We start from the raw sequence: 19,869 nt of genomic DNA, 5'->3' as shown, positions 1-19,869 counted from the left end.
GTAGTTGCAAAGTTCCTTATAGAGCTGGTAAGTCCCGCCCCTTCCGCTAACCCCACTGGACCTCTAGGTTGAAAAATCGTCAATGCAAGTGAATGTGAAAAAAATAATTATTTTCTGGTCCCGTTTGAATTTTGCCATGAATGTGAACATATGTTGTCTGTGAATTTTTAATATAATGTTTTGTGTAAAGAATGCTACAATTTAGCGGGTAGAAGTTTGATACGGTTAGACTTTGTGTGAGAGCACTTTGTGGACTACAACTCTTCGCTGCTTTCGACGCGAATCTGAAGAAAGAACAGCCCATTTGGTTTGAATGGTGACATTTGGGTACAAAACACACAGGCATCTCGATCTTTCTCCATATATTATCGCAGCATTAGCCCGTGATTTGACAAGTGGAGGGAAAATGTGTTATGGGGTGACGTCACATAGGCGACATGTAGTCTTTCTCGTTATATCTTTTCCACAACTGCTAGCCAAAGAATCATACAATATACTGTCAAACTCATAACATGAAACATTATATAAAAAATTCACATACAACATATGTTCACATTCATGGTATAATTCAAACAGGACCAGAAAATAATTATTTTCTCCCATTCACTTGCATTGACGATTTTTCAACCTAGAGGTCCAGTGGGGTTTTACGGATGGGTGGGACTTACCTATGGCGTCATTTTTTAGTCAAATGTCATGAGCGTGTAAGACATGCTCACGAGCACATTATGTTATTTCACGCGCGCAAAAATGAACCTTCAGCTGGCATGATAAAAGTACTCGCGCACAAATTCAACAACCGAGAGGTGTACAGGTAGCTGCGAGCGAGCGCCTGGCATACTCTCATGGGTTAACTCTGCTTGTACAGTGGAATCCTGCTCGCGCGCAGTGGATTTCTGCTCGCTCAGCTGATTTCTGCTCGCTCGAGTCTACATGACTTTTGACAATTTGGGGGCGGAAACCAAGGAGGGCACTGACCCTCTTATGATTGGTCACTTTCATCATGGAAAATCTTGGGAAATCCTAACCCCGCCCACCTTCAGACGCAGCGCGAGTCACTCAGCTCGCTCTGCTACTCCGGCTATCTCTGTATATTTTAGACAACGAAATATGTGATAAAACACCATACTAACTCTTTTCGTTTTCATTTAAAGAAATCTTAAACATGATAGCCACACAAATGTGGTTCATGCAACGCGTATTGATTATATTCACTGCACATAACGTTTGCCTATTAAAAAAAAAACTAAATATAAAACACAAACCTGCCTCTTTTCGTTTTAAATATAATATAAAAACATTAAACATTTTAATATGGTCCAGGCAATATGTGCATTTGTACTAAACAACAGATTTTGCAGTAAACAACATTACAGTTTTTAAATTTTTAAATACAATTATTACAATTTAAAATGACAAAACTCAACCCAGTCTCTTTTTGTTAAATTTCAGTTTGATCAATATTAGCCATAATAAAAGTATAAGTAAAAGGTATAAGAAGCTATAAGCTACAAATAAAGCAAACAATTCAGTCAAACATACAAAGTCAGCGCTCTTGTCTAACCATACAACGATGACCGGGCGCTCGGCACTCATGTACCCCGCCTGGAACAGCCTTTCCTCGGTTATAGTCTTTCTGACGTTCGCCGCTTTCGCTGGGGTCTCTGTAGTGGTTAAACATGAGATATAATTCGTCTTGTGTATATCTAACGGGCGATTTTTGGTCTCGTGAATCTATAATTTATTCCCTGGCCATTGTGGCCAATCGTTTTGGCTGAGGGGAAGTTTCATAACTTTATAAGCTATTACCGTTGTATGGTTTTACTAGAGCGCTGACTTTGTGTGTTTGACTGAATTGTTTGCTTTATTTGTATAGCTTCTTATACCTTTTACTTATACTTTTATAATGGCTAATATTGATAAAACTGAAATTTAACAAAAAGAGACTGGGTTGAGTTTTGTCATTTTAAATTGTAATAATTGTATTTAAAAATTTAAAAACTGTAATGTTGTTTACTGCAAAATCTGTTGTTTAGTACAAATGCACATATTGCCTGGACCATATTAAAATGTTTAATGTTTTTATATTATATTTAAAACGAAAAGAGGCAGGTTTGTGTTTTATATTTAGTTTTTTTTTTAATAGGCAAACGTTATGTGCAGTGAATATAATCAATACGCGTTGCATGAACCACATTTGTGTGGCTATCATGTTTAAGATTTCTTTAAATGAAAACGAAAAGAGTTAGTATGGTGTTTTATCACATATTTCGTTGTCTAAAATATACAGAGATAGCCGGAGTAGCAGAGCGAGCTGAGTGACTCGCGCTGCGTCTGAAGGTGGGCGGGGTTAGGATTTCCCAAGATTTTCCATGATGAAAGTGACCAATCATAAGAGGGTCAGTGCCCTCCTTGGTTTCCGCCCCCAAATTGTCAAAAGTCATGTAGACTCGAGCGAGCAGAAATCAGCTGAGCGAGCAGAAATCCACTGCGCGCGAGCAGGATTCCACTGTACAAGCAGAGTTAACCCATGAGAGTATGCCAGGCGCTCGCTCGCAGCTACCTGTACACCTCTCGGTTGTTGAATTTGTGCGCGAGTACTTTTATCATGCCAGCTGAAGGTTCATTTTTGCGCGCGTGAAATAACATAATGTGCTCGTGAGCATGTCTTACACGCTCATGACATTTGACTAAAAAATGACGCCATACTTACCAGCTCTATAGTTAGTAGAATGTTTAAAGTGGACTATCGAAATAAAGTGTAACCTAATTTTATTTGCATTACACTATTTAGACATTTTTGAGCACCTAAGCCAACCCCTCACTGGCTATTTTTCAATATAAAACTCATAATAATAATAATAAGCAAATACAGCTACAGTGACAATTTATTAAAGAATCACAAACAAGACTAATTGACAATAGTCTTTTTCCAGTGAATATCACCTCCATCAGCCCTTGTTCCCGCTTACAAACCTCAGCCTAAGTCACATGTTAGTCCCTGTAATTCCTCAAAGCCGCCACAACCTTCTCGGACTGCCATTTAGCGGAGCTATTCGCGTCATCAGACAGAGGGCCATGGGCTAATCCGCTAGGATGCCAGTATAAACTCAGCTTTGTCTGAAAATGAAAGTCGCCTGTGACGGACACATTGAAGCCCTGAGAGCCCCGTGTGGCTCGTACTTACAGCAAATCTGCCCTCTCAAGGATTCATCACAGCGGCTTTGAGGTGTGGCGTAATTTCCATTTTCAACACGGCCTCCTTGATGTTCCTTCACAAAATGTCTCATATGGCTAATGATGTGCTGATGAAAGAGTGTATTATACGCATTGAGCGGGGACTGAGGTCTGGAGCTAAAAAAGGATGCTAATGTAACCCGATGCCCTGAGCTCTTTAAACTGGTGCGAGGTGTGACAGCAGAACAAGCACCCCTGTGTATGTACCTGGGCCTCTGGTGAACGGCCTCACCTGTCCACGTGTGTAACACAAGCTGAGATCTGTCAAGCAAAAGACCTTTGTTTACAATGGTCCAATGTTCACATACCAGTGGTTTGCATAAGACACGCTGACAAAAAAAAAGTGAAACGACCATGTTGTTTATTTAAAGCACACTTTTATATTGATCAAAAATCATGGTTTTCTGTTTAAACCTGTTTTGTTCAGTTTGGCTTAGTGCAAATAACCTCCCTAAAGAATTAATCTTGAATCCAAGTCACAGTTATGTTCTGTTTTTTTTTTTTTTTTTTGTTAGTTTCTATGGTTACTCATTTGATTAGTCATTCTGTTCAGCTGAGTCCTAATTAGATCCTGTTGTTTGTTCCTTGTATTTAAGTCCTCCTGTTTCATTTGCGTTTTATCCTGTCTCATTAATACTACGATTGTGTTTCATTTTTTTCATTTTAGAAAGACATCACAACAAAAATAAAGGTCTTCGAATTTGAAGGTCTTCTTCATTTATAGTAAATAAACTAAATTAAAATCGACTAACAACATGTTTTTAGTTTTATATTATCTCTAATAAAACTCTATCTAATTATCTTAAAGTGGTGAAAATGGTGTGGTGAAAATCCAGCTTTTAATGTTGTTTATATGTCTATGTGGTGTTATTAATATGTTTTAAGACAAACCATGTGTAAATTCAGTGTTTCTGACGTCACAAACTACCTTGTAACCAATCAGATCAACGTGTGATCGTCAACGAGTGGATCTCTGAGCTGAGTGAGTGAGTGGAGGCGGGGCTCATTTGCATATTCATAAAAGCCAAACATATATTTTATTGACCTACATTAAGTATGATTTTGGCTTTAGTCCAAAGAAAATATTTTAAGTACATGGTCTATAATAAATAATCTTTCTACAATTTGTTTGTATTTGGAAAATGCAATATTTTTGATTAATATTAATTAATTTAATTTAACTTAATTTAATGTTTGAACAAACCAAAAATATAATTTGAGAAAAAAACGGATATCTTTGGTAATTTTATAAAAAGTTTATTATACAGTTTTTAAGCTGTACTAAGTTTAGTATTTTAAAAAATGTTCCCCCCAAAAAAACATTAACACACAATTATACATTTCTAATAATCAATTTTTTTCCCAAATAGCTATTGTATGGCTCCAGACAACACAGGATTTAGTGCATAAACAGTATGTTTGCTATTTTTGTTTTTTTCAAACTGACATTCCTAATCCACATTCATCCTCAAGATTTGGAAAAGAGCAGCAAGACACTCAAGACATATCTCAGTTTGTTTTCCATAGAAAAATGATAATCATCTGGGTTTCAGGGCAATCAGGGCAATGTTTCTAAAGAGGATCGTAACCCGTAATAGATCATAGACTCCATTGGTTTCGAACTACGATCTACCTATGATGTGGCCCAGGGTGAGTATAATGACAGATTTCTCATTTTGGTGTGAATTATTTCAGACTTGGTCAATCATGTCAAGTTTCAAAACAAGCAAGTTGTTGTCCGGTTTACATGGCAATGCAAAATGTAAAAACAAGTACTCATAAATGGTTTTGGCATGTACTGGTCTTGCAAGGCCAGACATGTTATCTTCAGTACTCAGCTAATAGCACACACTCACTCAGTGCTTGTATGCGATCACTCATAGAGCCGCTCACACCTTCAAACAGCCCGTTCTCTTCTCGCAAATCACACGTCTCTGGGTTACAGGTTACAAAACGCCTGTTTGCTGACAGCCGCTGGTTGGCTGTAACCCACATCCCCTTCCCTCATGCTGATAAAGTGCTGTGATAAGCAGCCCGGCCCCCGGCCCTCAGGGGCCCGACTCACAGAACCGCATGTCTGAAACAAGAGCGCTCAATGATCTGGAAGTAGGAAGGGAGAAACGCTGAGGAAGAGGGGATGCAAAAAAAGACTTGTTGTGTTTGGAGGAGAGGATATGCACTTCTGTTTGAACTTATTTCATGTTTCATATACAGTTGAGCAAGATTTTGGACCAAATTTTACTGTGGGAGGGTCTGCAGTGTGACCAACAAGATTAACATGAAAGAGCTGGCTCTGCTACCAGCCCTGAGCCTTAACCTCTTTTCCACATAGTCCCAGTTACATGAACAAATGATGTGGCTGCAGGTCAAGAAAATGGCACTTCAAGTACTAGCACTAGATGAGTGAATGTATATGTCTTTGAGTTTAAGGCCACTACCACATTAATCCAAAAACATTTTGCCCTTCCGTCTACACTGAGACAGTTTTTGTGTTTCTGACGTCACAAACTACCTTGTAACCAATCAAGGTACAATAGTAAATGAGGCAAGGGTGTCGAGTTACATTCAAGCTATTTAAAAGCATGAAGAAATTTTTTTCAAGGAAAAAAAAAACATTTAAATGTGTAATTTTGGCGGTCAAAGATGAGTTTTAAGGGCTAAAATTAATACAGGGGGGACTTTAAGTTATGAATACCAGATCACTTTGAATGAACATTATACTGGAAAAACGTTGAAAGAACATTCCCTGTTGGCTGGGTCTGGTTTAGGGGTGTGCAGTACAATAATTGTATCTGTACATGTAACAATCTCAGAATTATTCATATCTGTATTTGGATAAAAACAAAAGTAGGCAGAGCTTTAACAGGAAGTTCATAAAATTACTGGAAAAGACCATTTTAAATGCAATTATGTTCCCTTCATAGTCATCATTTAACAAATATGCCTTGTGTAAGTCATAAAATCGTACAATATTATATGGTAAGTTTAAAACATTTAAATAGACATATTAATAAGTAGCTAGTAGAACATATGTATGATTCAGTATGTTATTTGATATTACTCTTGACAGAGAGCTGGTTTTGATTTAAGGGGTTTCAGATGCTTCAGGGTTTGGAAAACGCTTGAAAACCCTACTGTGAATTGAAACAAAATGCATTTTCAGATATATCTGGGTTAATGTAGACGTAGCCTAATTCTGCTTGTCTTGTTGCAGGAGTCACTGAATATCCAGTTCAAGGCCAAACAAGAAACAATACATAACATCTAAAAAGCACTCGACATGTATTGTCCTAACACATAATCTGAGGTTCACACAACAGGGCCTCATGTCGTAAACTGTTCCATGTGTGCAGGCGAGCATCTGAACACTGTTCCCCAAAATCTGCTCCATCACACTGTTCATAGCAAATTTAGCAAACATCGGCATCGGCAAACTCTGTCGACTGCAAAATACTGACATACAAACGTGTCTGTGGAAATCAGATAATTCCCCATGCAGCTAGAGTTGAGTCTACGGCACTCATTCACACAGAGACACGCAGAACATCCAGGATTCGTATTTAAATCTTGCGCCCATATGTGTTCTCAGGTAGGCTACCGAAATTTGGCACCGATTGATTTAATGTGGAAAACACGAATCGGTACTCGGTAGTACCGACGCAATTCGGTCGGTACCATTAAAAGCACCGAGTTCGGTACCCAACCCTACAGGCCAGTAGTTGGTGATGTCACTTTGTAACGAAACACGTCACTGTTTTCACAAATTCGAGTTTTTGTAGTTGTAACACAGTTTGTTGTTAAGGGAAGAAGGAGGCAGGAACCGGCGAACATTTAAAGACTTTAATAATAAAATAAACAAATACAAAATGAAAGGAAAGACAGCAACCTCTCACGGACGAGTGCTGTCACATATAACAAAACACAACATGAATCCAGGCCTGGCCTCTCTCGATCTTCACTGTCGTCGCTCCTCCTTTATGCTTCCGCTCCTCCGTGCCGTTCTCAAGTTGACGAGTGGAGCATGAGCTTGTTTTGAGAACAGATATGTTAAATGTTCTACATTGACTTACTCATTCAGCAATTGCTATGCTATGCTATCAAAGCATTGTGATACCACTTAGCAAGTTAGCATTGACTGAATTAGCTATCTAAAGCTAGCCAAGTATCCACTGCTAAAAACTAAATATTATATTAAGTTAATTTTAAGTTAAATGTATGACTTAGCTTACTCAAATATTTCAAGTTAAGAGTAATTGAAATGTATGAGAACAAAATAAAAGTATGCCAGTTCTGCCTACTTAAAGTCCCCCTGTAGTCAATAATTTTGTCCCTTAAAACTCACCTTTGATCACCATAATGACATATTCAAGCGTTTTTTTTTCCTTGAAAAAAATCTTCATGCCTGGAAATATCTTGAATGTAACTCGACACCCTTGCCTCATTTGGTATTTGTGGTTCTATGAATATGCAAATGAGCCCCGCCTCCACTCACTCACTCAGCTCAGAGATCCACTGGTTGACGATCACACATTGATCTGATTGGTTACAGGGTCGTTTGTGACGTCAGAAACACCAGCGATTTCAAAGTGTGTTTTTGAGACTGTCTTTGGTTCACTGCAGTTTTAAGGAGAAAATACTCAGCAATGGTGTTGACTTATGAATTTACACATGGTTTGTCTTAAAACATATTAATAACACCACATAGACATATAAACAACATTAAAAGCTGGATTTTCACCACGGAGGGACTTTAAAGTTTGAATTTCTTAACTTAAACATTTAGATGTAACTGATTACCTCATATTTTGTGAGTTTTGCCAACTTATTCAGGTTTGTGAGAACGAGCACCTAAATCATAGTGTCACTGAACACTTCTCAACAAAAGTGTTGAGTTTTTATACATTTGTTTTAGTAATATTCAAAGTCTTCTGATTGATAGCTTTTAATTATTTTGCTGGCATGTTTTTGAATAATAAATTAAAAATCCCAGGAAGCGTTGTAGGAGAAAGAGGAGGGACAGAAGCAGGAGCTGGGAGTCGAACTCGTGTCACCCTAAGCTCACCTTTATTGGCTCCACACAGATCAGTAGTTGATGTAGATTCAAATATGACTATATGGCATTTCCAGCATTCTAAATGTATGCATAAGCAATGAGCTGTTAAGTGTTTTATAACTGAATGTTTGTTACTGTTATTCGTGGAAGTTATTATAAAGTGTCACTGAAAAACCTTCATTGTAACAGATGTCAGAATTACTTAGATCAACAATGAGTCTTTATAGGATTACAGCCAGTGAAAGTCTTAAACCAGAAGACTAGTGTGCGTGTGTGTGTGTGTGCGTGTGCGTGTGCGTGTGTGTGGCACTAACGCCACCAGCTGGGCAGAGGTTGCCATGTGTTTATGTTAACTAATGAGCTAATTACCCGGCTGAACTTGTGTCATTTCACAGGAATGCTGCGGCGCTCAACTGCGCTCTGATTATGGGCCATTTCCTGTCAGTCAAGACGCTGACAACAAGGGCCTCTTTTTCTACACTGTTTGCTAATTCGAGTACAAGCACTGCCACAAGACTGTGGATTGTTATTAGACTCTGTCATCTGTGAAATACATGCTCAGTACACAGAATACATCACCACACGCCTGCAAATATGACTGGATAATATGTCAACAGTGGAAACTCTTTAAACCGGTCAAAAGTCTCCTTTGAAATTCAGTAAATTGTCCCATTCACAACTAGATCCAAACACCAAGCAAAAGGATGACAGCCGAATCCTCCTTAAGTTCAGAATTTGCATTAAATCAACAAGGAATCAAAAATCAGCCAATTTTTCCACATATTATGTGATTAATTGCTGCACGTGATTTCAAAGAAAACACTATTTTTATTTGTAATCTTTCATTAAAATGTAATAACTTGCTTCACCTCTAAAACATCTTTCGTTTTCGGCTAATGTCACCAAGACCTCAAATTCTTCAACCGTCCAAGCCAACTCTCAATAAAATAGTCCCACTATACGGTAGTTTTGTGGAATTTCCTGTTTAACTCACAAACAAATCACATTAAAGAAGTAAAATTACCATTTTATGTTGACACTAAACCAATAAAATTGTATGTTTTTATAATTATGAGTACAGCCCAGTCACTGATTGGACCCTGATCAACCAATCACAATGAAGAGAAAACCCCTAACTCAGGGTACGTTTACACGACAACGATATGCTTAAAGGAACCGTATGTAAGATTGTGGCCAAAACTGGTACTGCAATCACTTTCAAATTACTGTAGAGCGGTGTATCCCCTCCCCCTCCCCCCTGACTCGAGGTTGCCAGATAGGCTGCAGGATCCAGCAGGAACGTTTGTAGCTGCAGCTGTGGTAACTAGAGCTGAGCTGGCAACCCGGATGCCGAAACACTACTGACTTTGTGATTGGTAGATCGGTGGAGGGTGGCGCTTCAGGCCAAAACACAACATGACAACATCAACATCAGTTGAGGGCTGCAACTTCACTTTTAAATGACAATATCCTGGCTGGACTACTGTTGTCAGTGATATAAGTATTTGAAATGAACATGATTTCTTAATGTCTAGTGACATATCAGGGCCATTTTATGATTAATTGAAATATATTTCTTACATACGGTTCCTTTAAAACAGGCGACACCATTGTCAAAACAATCCCCATTCACATGGATCTGTGTTAACGACTAAAAACGCTGTATTCTGCTGCCAGACCATTAGATGGCGATGAAACACACTATACATGATGTCATCTTCAGAGATTCATTTTAGTTTGTTCACACGGAAACCTTTTTCAAAAACTTGCACTTTGAAACCCGTTTTCAAAATTTTGCGTTTTCAGGCACCCAAATCGCCGTTGTCGTGTAAACGAACGGCCAAAACGTATACAAAGTTTACGTTTTAATTGAAAACAGTGTCGTGTAAATGGTGCATTTCCCAAAAGCCAACTATGGTCGCAAGTTCCATCGACATCGGGATAGGTCAACGAGTCTGTGTTTTGGACGTTTTTTTTTTTTTTTTTGGGCTAAATCTAGTCGGCCCGTCATGGCCTTTATTTAGCCCAAACATAGTCATTGAAAATTGGGATTTGTCAAGTCCATCTGAATTGGTCCAAATTTATCCCAGGATGGACGTCTGTTTCAGATCCCTTATACAGCCATGAAAATAATAATACAAATCACACTGCAGCAAGGCGGTTATTTCTCGATGAAAACGTGCATCTGCCAGGTTGAATTCAAGTTGAATCATCAGCCTGAAAAAGACGGCTTTTCACTTTTCAACCTAATCTCAACGTTACTGAGACGTCTGGCAAAGTCCTCATTTCAATGGGTTTTTGCTGTGTGGGTAATGTTTGTTCATTATTAATATTATTTTATGTCTTCAATGTTGTGCCTATAAATTGTCATTCAGTTTTTTTATGTCATGTCATCATCATCATCATCATCATCGTCAGTAAATAGAACAACATCCAAATAAGACATTGTTGAGACGTTTAGACGTCTCGTGTGTATGTGTGTGTGTGTGTGTGAACACGCAACTCCAGGGTAAAGAATTGTGCCTTTTCAACTGAATCTTTCACTGGGAAACGGAGGGGGAAGGAAACGTTTCTTTGGTGTTTTTCTGCATTGATGGAATGACTTCCCGCCCTTGAATAAAGAACTGTTCCACTCTCAGCCTCCGTCTGGAACAACCTGCTCGTTTCCCGTCCAGAGGAACCTCCCAGCAGAACAATGAGGAGCAGGAGAGCGGGTCGAGCCCGCGGACTCACACCTGACTCGCAGTGTTGCGCTGTATTATTCTTAGTCACATGTAGAGGCTCGGAGGAATGCACATAAATGAGTCCGGGGTTGTAATGGGGTTCGTTTTCTAGCGATATGAATCAACATTGCTGGGTTGGTTTCGAAATGACGGCTTCCTTTTTGGCCGCTTTGTGTTTATGTACTTTCGTAATCAAAGGCAACAAGGAAATTTTAATAGTAAGGCACTGTGACAGTTTTAATCATATACATTAATGAATTGAAGTGGGTAAAAGGAGAACTTTATACTCTGAAGAAAACGTTATTGCTTTAGATTCCTCTTCACATAAATCACAGGACTTAATGGGTATGTTATATTTTAACTATTGATTTGGTCTATGTTTCACCCAAAAAAGGACACAATTGAAACATTTTGAATACAACCAACATCCTGGCAAGGTTCTCTCAAAGATATGAACAAACGTTCTGCCAGTAACGTTAATAGAGCGTTCGTTCAATGTTATCTGGTCTTTACTAATGTTTGCACAAAAAAAAAATCAAAGCCTGGGTTATTGATACATACTTGATAAATATCCACACTCTTCACTTTAGACAATATACAACAAAGAAGTGTCAAAGATAGCAAATTAATTAGTTACTGTCCATGTGACTCTTTTGTAGTTATTGTTAGAAACACACACAAACATTTAATTGTATGACTTAAAACATGTCCTTAAAATGTCAGAAAAGACATGCCTTTATCTAAAAGCCGGATGGATGGATGGATGGATGGATGGATGATAGATAGATGGATGATAGATAGATAGATAGATAGATAGATATAGATAGATGATAGCTAGATAGATAGATAGATAGATGATCGCTAGATAGATAGATAGATAGATATAGATAGATAGATGATCGCTAGATAGATAGATAGATAGATATAGATAGATGATACTGTAGCTAGATAGCTAGATAGATAGATGATAGATAGATAGATAGATAGATAGATAGATAGATAGATAGATAGATGATAGATAGATGATAGATAGATAGATAGATAGATAGATAGATAGATAGATAGATAGATAGGTGTATATTTTCGGTCTTGGCCACTGAATCCAGAAACACTTCGACCTCTGACTGCCAAATCCACACCACTATTACATAACTGTGTTCACAATCACTTAACCAGACCCACGTGTGTGTGTGTTACTGCAAATATCAGCACATTATTTCAATATTTTTAAAAGACACTGTTTGATGCAAAGGCAAAACACTTTTTTTTAACACAAATGAATGATTGTCAATAAATATCCTGTTAATGCAGACTTCTGTCTTTCCCTCGCAAGTCTCCAGTATTTAACTTTCTGTCAGTTCGAGTCTTTGTGAGCATTTCTCTTCTGTGCTGTGATGGCTGTTTGCTTTTGTTTTAATTCTTGTAAATGCTTGAATGAAAGGAGGTGTAGGCACTGAGCGATCGCTCTCAGCCACTGAGGTTATTAATAGATCAGGGGCAAATATGCATGGGGATGAGAGAGATGGACAGATGGAGGTAGAGAGAGAGAGGCAGACGCCATAGCATCTGTATATATATATATATATATATATATATATATAACTCTTCTGAAAAGCATCACTTGAGTTGTGTAAAGGCAATCGTCTGCTAAGGAATTAAATTAAAATGATCGATGGGCTACAGTGTAAGTCCAAGTCCAGTAGATGTTATCACCACAAAAAATATTATATTTCATACTTAAGAGTTCAGGTTTTCCAACATAAGTTGTAATTTATGAGTCTTTGGGTTTTGGCTTGACTACAGTAGCTGAATTTTGTGGTAATTTAACCTAATTTCTATACCGGGTTACTAACCGAAATAAACAAATTCAAGTTGAAATGCAAGATAGAATGGGACCGAAAGAAAATAAGGAATAATGTTGTGTTTTCATGTTTTATGGTGATTTTTATACAAACTGTATATTATCTCCCCTTAAACTAACCCTACCCCTAAACCCACCCATCACACAAAACTGTCTGCATTTTTACATTTTCAAAATACATCACTTATGATTTATAAGCCGTTTTCCTCATGGGGATCAAAAAAAGGACAAGGGCTGCAGATATTGCTATCTTTGTGTGGACATTTTGTCACCATAACATATGGGTTTACCAGGACACACACACACACACACTGCAGTTGCATTTTACATGTATTCAAGATTAAAGTATTTAAAACTTAATTTAAATAGAATCAAAACATGAACAACATTTAAAATAAGTACAATTCTAAAATATTTCGACATTTTAAATGCCGTAATCATAATGGTAATTACAGAATAATGTTGTAATTTTCTGCTAATGTCATGAAATTATATTGCATGAGAAAGTAATTAAAATACAATCATATAGAATATAATAAAACAATGAAATAAAAGAGAGATCTGCATCGGCACTCGTTTAATCAGGAGTCATTTGGAACGTCTGCGATTTTGACAGAGGAAAACTGTAGTATTTCAATGAACAAAACCAAAATCAAAATAAAGTTCATCGGTGTTACTTCAACATATACAGAAAATTATAAAATGCTTTTCCATGTGAGATGTTTTTTTCCTCCATATATAAACGACGATGAAAGAGTTGCATTTGCAAATGTCTTGAAAAGCCTCTGCTTATTTTACACTTTCAAATCAAAATACATCAAATGTCTTTCAAGATAATTAAACGAATATGGACGAAAGCTCCACTTGTTTTTGAAATGATCTTGAGATTAAATATATAGTACATGTTTATTTCTGTTCAGTAAATGTAAAATCTTTTTAAAGTCAACTTTTTTTTTATCATACATATATACAAGTATGGAATGAAAAATACAGTCTATTGTATTCAGATTTAAACTGCATTGAAATGATATGCATATAACAGGTTTCTTTTTACAGTAAAAGTTTTTAAATAATAATACTTTCTTACACAACTTACTTTTTACATTAAAAACAACACAAGTGTGTTATCTTTATTAGCAAAGCAAAACTTGTAGAACAAAAGATGTTTTAATATGCCGACCTTCCAGAAGAACTTCCAGGGTAAATTTAGTAAATGGTTAAACACACACACACACACTTTCCGCTCCAACTGCCAAACTTATGGGATCAATCAATTAAGAGCAGCATTCTTTAAATAAGTCTGTCCACAAAGTAATTCATCACAAACTCCTCCCCTGTTTCATCTTGATATTAGCCTGGCATTAAAACAGTTTAAAGAACAAGCAACGCTTCACTGCTCTCCATAATGAAATCTCTCGCTCCGGTCGGGGAGGAATAAGAAGAGAAAGGCCTGTTTTCCAGACGCTGGAGGTCCGAGCGACGGATCACTCCTCCTCTTTCAGGGATGAAAAATGAGCATACACACACGCACTAGTGACAGCAACACTTCACGTGCGGACGCGTATGTTACCCAGGCACAACAGAGCTGGATGTAAGAGGAGTGCAGTGTTATTTAATAATAATTATATTATAGATGATCATGCGCTAAATACATCACCTGATAATAAAGCATTCTGATTCACATTGTTTGTACTTCAAATTCAAAAACTTGAATCAACCAGTGATAGAAATTTGTCTTAGGTAAAAAAACAAAAAGAGGCTCACATACAACACATATCAAATATATCAAACAAGGACACTGTTGTTCTTAAGCAAACACCTCTATAAGTAGATCAAATAGAAGATAAAGGCCTGGTTTCACAGACAGGGTTTAGATTAAGCCAGGTTATAAGCCTAGGTTCAATTAGGACATTTAAGCAGCTTTTACAAATGTGCCTTAGGAAGAAACATTACTCTGCATCTTAAGACTAAACGATGGAAGTGGCATATTTCAAGATATTAGAGCACGTCGCTTTTAGTTAAAACAGCTCGAACATGCCTTTTAGTCTGGGACTAGACTTAACCTTGTCTGTGAAACCAGGGGACGCATCAATATAAACAACGTAACCTTATTTAAAATGGATATAGCAGTGGGAATTAAATAATTAGCAGCAGCCTGACGTCAGTAACAGGAAAAAGCAACACTTGTTTTGCATCCATATTAGTGCTTTCATTTGCTCTGATAAGAATCAGGATTGGGTGTAATGCATTACTAAGTAATTAATTGCAGTAATTTAATTAGCCTACTTAAGTAAATGAGTTACTTCTGATGTAATTGCATTCAATACTGTATAGACTATAGAACAATGATATAAAACAACAGTGAATTTAACATTAAAATATACGTTGATAATGCAACCTTCTCCATTTAATTTGGTCAATTCAAGAATAATGAATGCAATTTTATATTATTAATTTGAAAGAATTAAAAGAGCCGTTTCATGTCTATCCTTGTGCTGTTCAACTGGTCGAGATTGAAGTGGAATTTAGAAATTAGCAATAAGCAATTCAATACTTTTTTGATGCACTCTATTTTACAGTGTCGTTGTGACACATGTTAGTGTTACATGTAGTTCCTAATAATTCAAAATTATGAATGATTATATGCAACTGACTCAACCCCAATCCTAATCTAACACTTTATTTTACAGTGTCCTAATTACGTCACGTTACCGTAGTAATAACTACAATTTATGCATAATTACATGACACTAACTATAATCAAAACCTAATCCTATAATTAACTACAAGTACATGTACAGTAGTTAATTATTATTACTTAGTACTTAAATTTATAATTACACTGTAACACAGACACATTAAAATAAAGTCTAACCTACTTTTAGAGAGAGTCATTAGTACACGGTTGAATGTGTAATTAGTTGCTAGTGATGAATTACTGTAACTTCCCCAACACTGAAGAGGATATATAGATAGATGGACCTGTCGAACACGAGAACATTAACAGTCCTCGAACATGAAGAGTGACTCAAGTGGGTCTGAATTTGTTCCTAACTAGATTTGGACTGAACATATCAATGATGCAATGATGGCTGATCCAGTCATACGTCCTGAAAACTGTACTTTTGACTTTGCATTATATACCTGTTATGAATCTGTTATTATAGTTGCACAAAACTAGAGGAATGCACAAACCTAGACACAATTAAGGCTTTTATTTATGCCAAGAGAATACCAATCTCTCTCTCTCTCTCTCTCTCTCTCTCTCTCTCTCTCTCTCTCTCTCTCTCTCTCTCTCTCTCTCTCTCTCATTGACCTGGATCAATCCCAGAATGCTTGGCAATATCTATCATCAGGTGCACAAGCTCCAACGGCAACCAGCAATTAGAAAGCAACAACAAAACCAGAGCAAAACAATGACAGTAGTGAGTGTACAGTATGTGCTACTAACTCTCTTTTTTCCTTTAATTATGACTCCAGCAGGTCTGCTCTCCACACACACACACCAAAAAAACACATGTCTGTTTACAGAAACACACTTTTCTCATCTCTTACACCAGCTATAGCAGGTTGATATTTCAAACGCCTCTTTTAGGAATTATTTTAGTGGCGTGTGGGTGCGAATTATGAAATGAATGTTTCAGTGATGCAACCACAGGCTATCAGACACTTACGGTAACACTTTACAATAAGGTTCGTTCGTTATAACAACCTTAACAGCATTTATTCATCTTAGTTATTATTAGTTTCAACATTTACTAATACATTATTAAAATCAAAGGTTGTATTTGTTAGCATTAGTTAATGCGCTGTGAACTAACATGAACAAACAATGAACAGCTGGATTTTTATTAACTAACATGAACAAAGATTAATAAATACTGTAACAAGTGTTTTGCTCATTGTTAGTTCATGTTAGTTGTTACATTAAATAATGTTAACTAATGAACCTTACTGTAAAGTGTTACCAGTTTAACAGTACCTGAAATTTGATGATAACCAGTGTCTTCATGGATCATACGATGAGTTTGTCAGGTTAAGTTGATCAGTAAAGGAGGAAAAGATGCAATTGTGAAATTCATTAAACATTTTTTTTTTACATTATTCCCAAAAAAAGAAAAAAAGAAAAAGGAGATGGTGGGAATTCAGGTTGATTGGGAGACTTTTTCCTAGTCATATCAATGTCAAAAAGCGTCCCAATCAACCTAAATTCACCATATTTTAAGGATATTGAGTGTGAATGTTATTATGCGTCCAGATGAAAACAAAAAGCTCCTGAAAAGCATGTTCAACTTCAGCTGAATATGAGCACAGAATAAAGCCACCACCACACAAGAGTGCAGGTGGGCAGACGTGTTTCTCAGTAAAGTCATGACCCTACAAATAGCCCGACGTACATCTCCCTCCCACAATGCATTCTGAGAGCGGTGCCAAGTCAACATCCCTCACGACTTTCATTAAAATTGTGAACATGCAATCAAGCAAGAAGCCCCCCCACCTCACGCGTCTGCAAACACCACCAGCCTTTTAAAGCTTCATACGTTGATGAATCCGCCGCCACTCGTTCTCATTTCCCTCATATTTCTTTCAGCGTCTCGTTTCGTGTCGGCCCCCTAGGAAGCCGACGCTGTCAGTCTCAGCTGTGCGACACTCACAATATTTAGTGTAATAGCTAGTTACCGCGCTAGTGGTGTCAGGAGGAGTCGTCAGCCCAAACCTCGGGATAATTAAAAGTGGAACGGGGAGGGGGATGTGTTTATTTCCACTGCCGGGCCCGTCGGGCAGCCCTGTGCCCCTTTAAATCACTCCTCGACACTGAACTGCTGATGCAGGGGAGAAACCCTGACTAAACATTCCCAGAGAGAGAGAGAGAGAGAGAGATTACCAGAAACAATCAAACGCAAGTGTTACTGAGGAAGGACAGTCATGCAAAACTCGTAGGAACTAATCACATCATCACAGAGTTGTCTGTGTGTATCTGAAATTATAAGAGTATTCATAAAGCTAGTTAAACGTTTTTATTACACTTTTTTTGCAATTATATATTATTATTTAACAGCTTTTACATTACAGTTAATCATTTAGCAGATGCTTTTATACAAATGAGAGCAATAAAACAACACATTTTCAATCTTTAGTATAATTTTTTCCCACATTTCTTTTTTATTTTCATATGTTTTTGTATTGGTTCTTTGGCAAACTTTTTACATAATAGTGCATTTATAAACGAAATGCATTCAGCTTGGACCATTTTATGTAAACCAACCATGCAAATGTATGACTTTGTAAATATGAGTAGTAACAATAAAAATGTGTGTCTCTCTTTTATTCTCATAATTGTTAACTTCAGGCACAGGAGTTTATGTGAATTCAAACAAAAAAGATTTCAACTTTTCCATGCCGTTGCATTATTTTGTATTTATATTTCAGGTGTATTTTATGTATTGATTTTTTAATTGTTTTATCCTTGTCCCTGACACAAAATTGATTGAATTATTACATATTTTAAAATAATGTATGATAAACAGTATAAGCACAAACTATTTAAATATTTAATATTTCCTCCCCAAAACAATGTTGCAACTATTTTTTTTTTTTTTTTAATCAAAGTCAGTGTCCTTGTTTAGCATAGAAACTGCAGCGTCGCTTAAAAACTGAAATATGACACACAAAAGCATGTGCAAAAGAAAAATCTAAATAAACTTCATAAGCATCATTCTCAATTCCCATTAATTCGGTCAAATTATGTAAAAGTATAAAATGTTAATTGATTGTATTGTATGCATTAAAAACACTGGCTATGAAATTAGCTTAAGCAATTTACTCTGCCATGTTTAAATATGTTGTCATGTCCGTCTCAGAACGCTTTTAACACAACACATAATTCAACACGCATCAGAAATGAGCCTGGGTTGGAAATGTTCAGAAGAAATAACATTATGCTCTGTCCACAGGCCAAAAATGTCCATAGTTAAAGAAACAATCCCTTGTCAATAATGTGCATCACCTCACCTGTGTCCCTCCTCCCCTTCCGTACGGCTCGAAAACACACACACGCTTGTTTTCAGCTCCATTAATGCGCGCTTTCCTTTCTCTGGTGTTATTTCTCATCACTTTCTAAATGTCTTTTACCTCACAACCTAGTGAATAAAGACAATGAAATGCGCAGCAGCAAAGCCAGGCTCTCTCTCAGTGGTAACTGTGTTGATGTTCTCAGCTGAATGCTGCCATCTAACCGCACACAGCGGCATTACAGGCCTAAAACTCGCCATCTTATCTGGGTACAGTATCTGTAATTCGATCAAACTCAGTATTATGTTCCTTTTTGTATTTTACATATTATTTCTACTAACATTACTGACAACAAATTTTCGGTATATTTATCACACCTTTTTTCCCCCCATAGGCTATGTTTTGTTTGTTTATGTGTTTTTAACATGATGCAAACGATTTACTGGGAAATTCATTCTGATTGTCATAAATGAAGCCCTTTACGTAAAACAATGTAGCCAATGAAATACTTTTAAAGTGAAATTTAAAAAGACAGACTCAATCAAGAAGCTAAGCAAATCAAACTGGTTAAAAAGCTCATTGCTTTGACTACGGGCCGTTAGGCTAGGCTATATTGAAAACAAATGTTGGGATGAAAATAAAATGAAAGATGCAATTAGATTGATTTGGTAAAAGTGCTAAAGGGATAACAAAAAAATGACTTGTTAAAGGGATAGTTTGACCAAAAAAACATAATTCTGTCATTATTTACACACTTCCATCTTGTTGTATGACTTGTCTCAAGTGTGGAGATAGTAGGGTAATATACGTGTTTTTTTTGTTGTTTTTTTCACACAAAGTCAATGGGCCTCAATGCAATGTTGATCTTATTTTGCGTTCCACAGAAATTGGCATAATTCTACTTTATACAAAGTGAGCGTGATTTTTTTACTGTTGGCTACTGGAGCTCCAGTAACGTTGTCTGCAGTAACTCACAGTGAAAC

General features: G+C 36.9%; 1 long non-coding RNA gene across 1 annotated transcript in view; it reads right to left on the bottom strand.

Moving 5' to 3' along the window:
• Nucleotides 1–19,051, bottom strand: part of LOC307162353 — a 37,168-nt gene extending 18,117 nt beyond the window's left edge. The window contains exon 1 of the long non-coding RNA XR_013821910.1: nucleotides 18,887–19,051. This is a non-coding gene — a long non-coding RNA (uncharacterized lncRNA). The remainder of the gene's footprint in view (nucleotides 1–18,886) is intronic.
• Nucleotides 19,052–19,869: the final 818 nt, after the last annotated feature.

Source organism: Squalius cephalus (assembly GCF_949319135.1).
Source record: "Squalius cephalus genome assembly, chromosome: 7".
Lineage (NCBI taxonomy): Eukaryota > Metazoa > Chordata > Actinopteri > Cypriniformes > Leuciscidae > Squalius > Squalius cephalus.
Note: the sequence above shows the minus strand (reverse complement) of the source record. Positions and strands in the feature narration are given on the sequence as shown.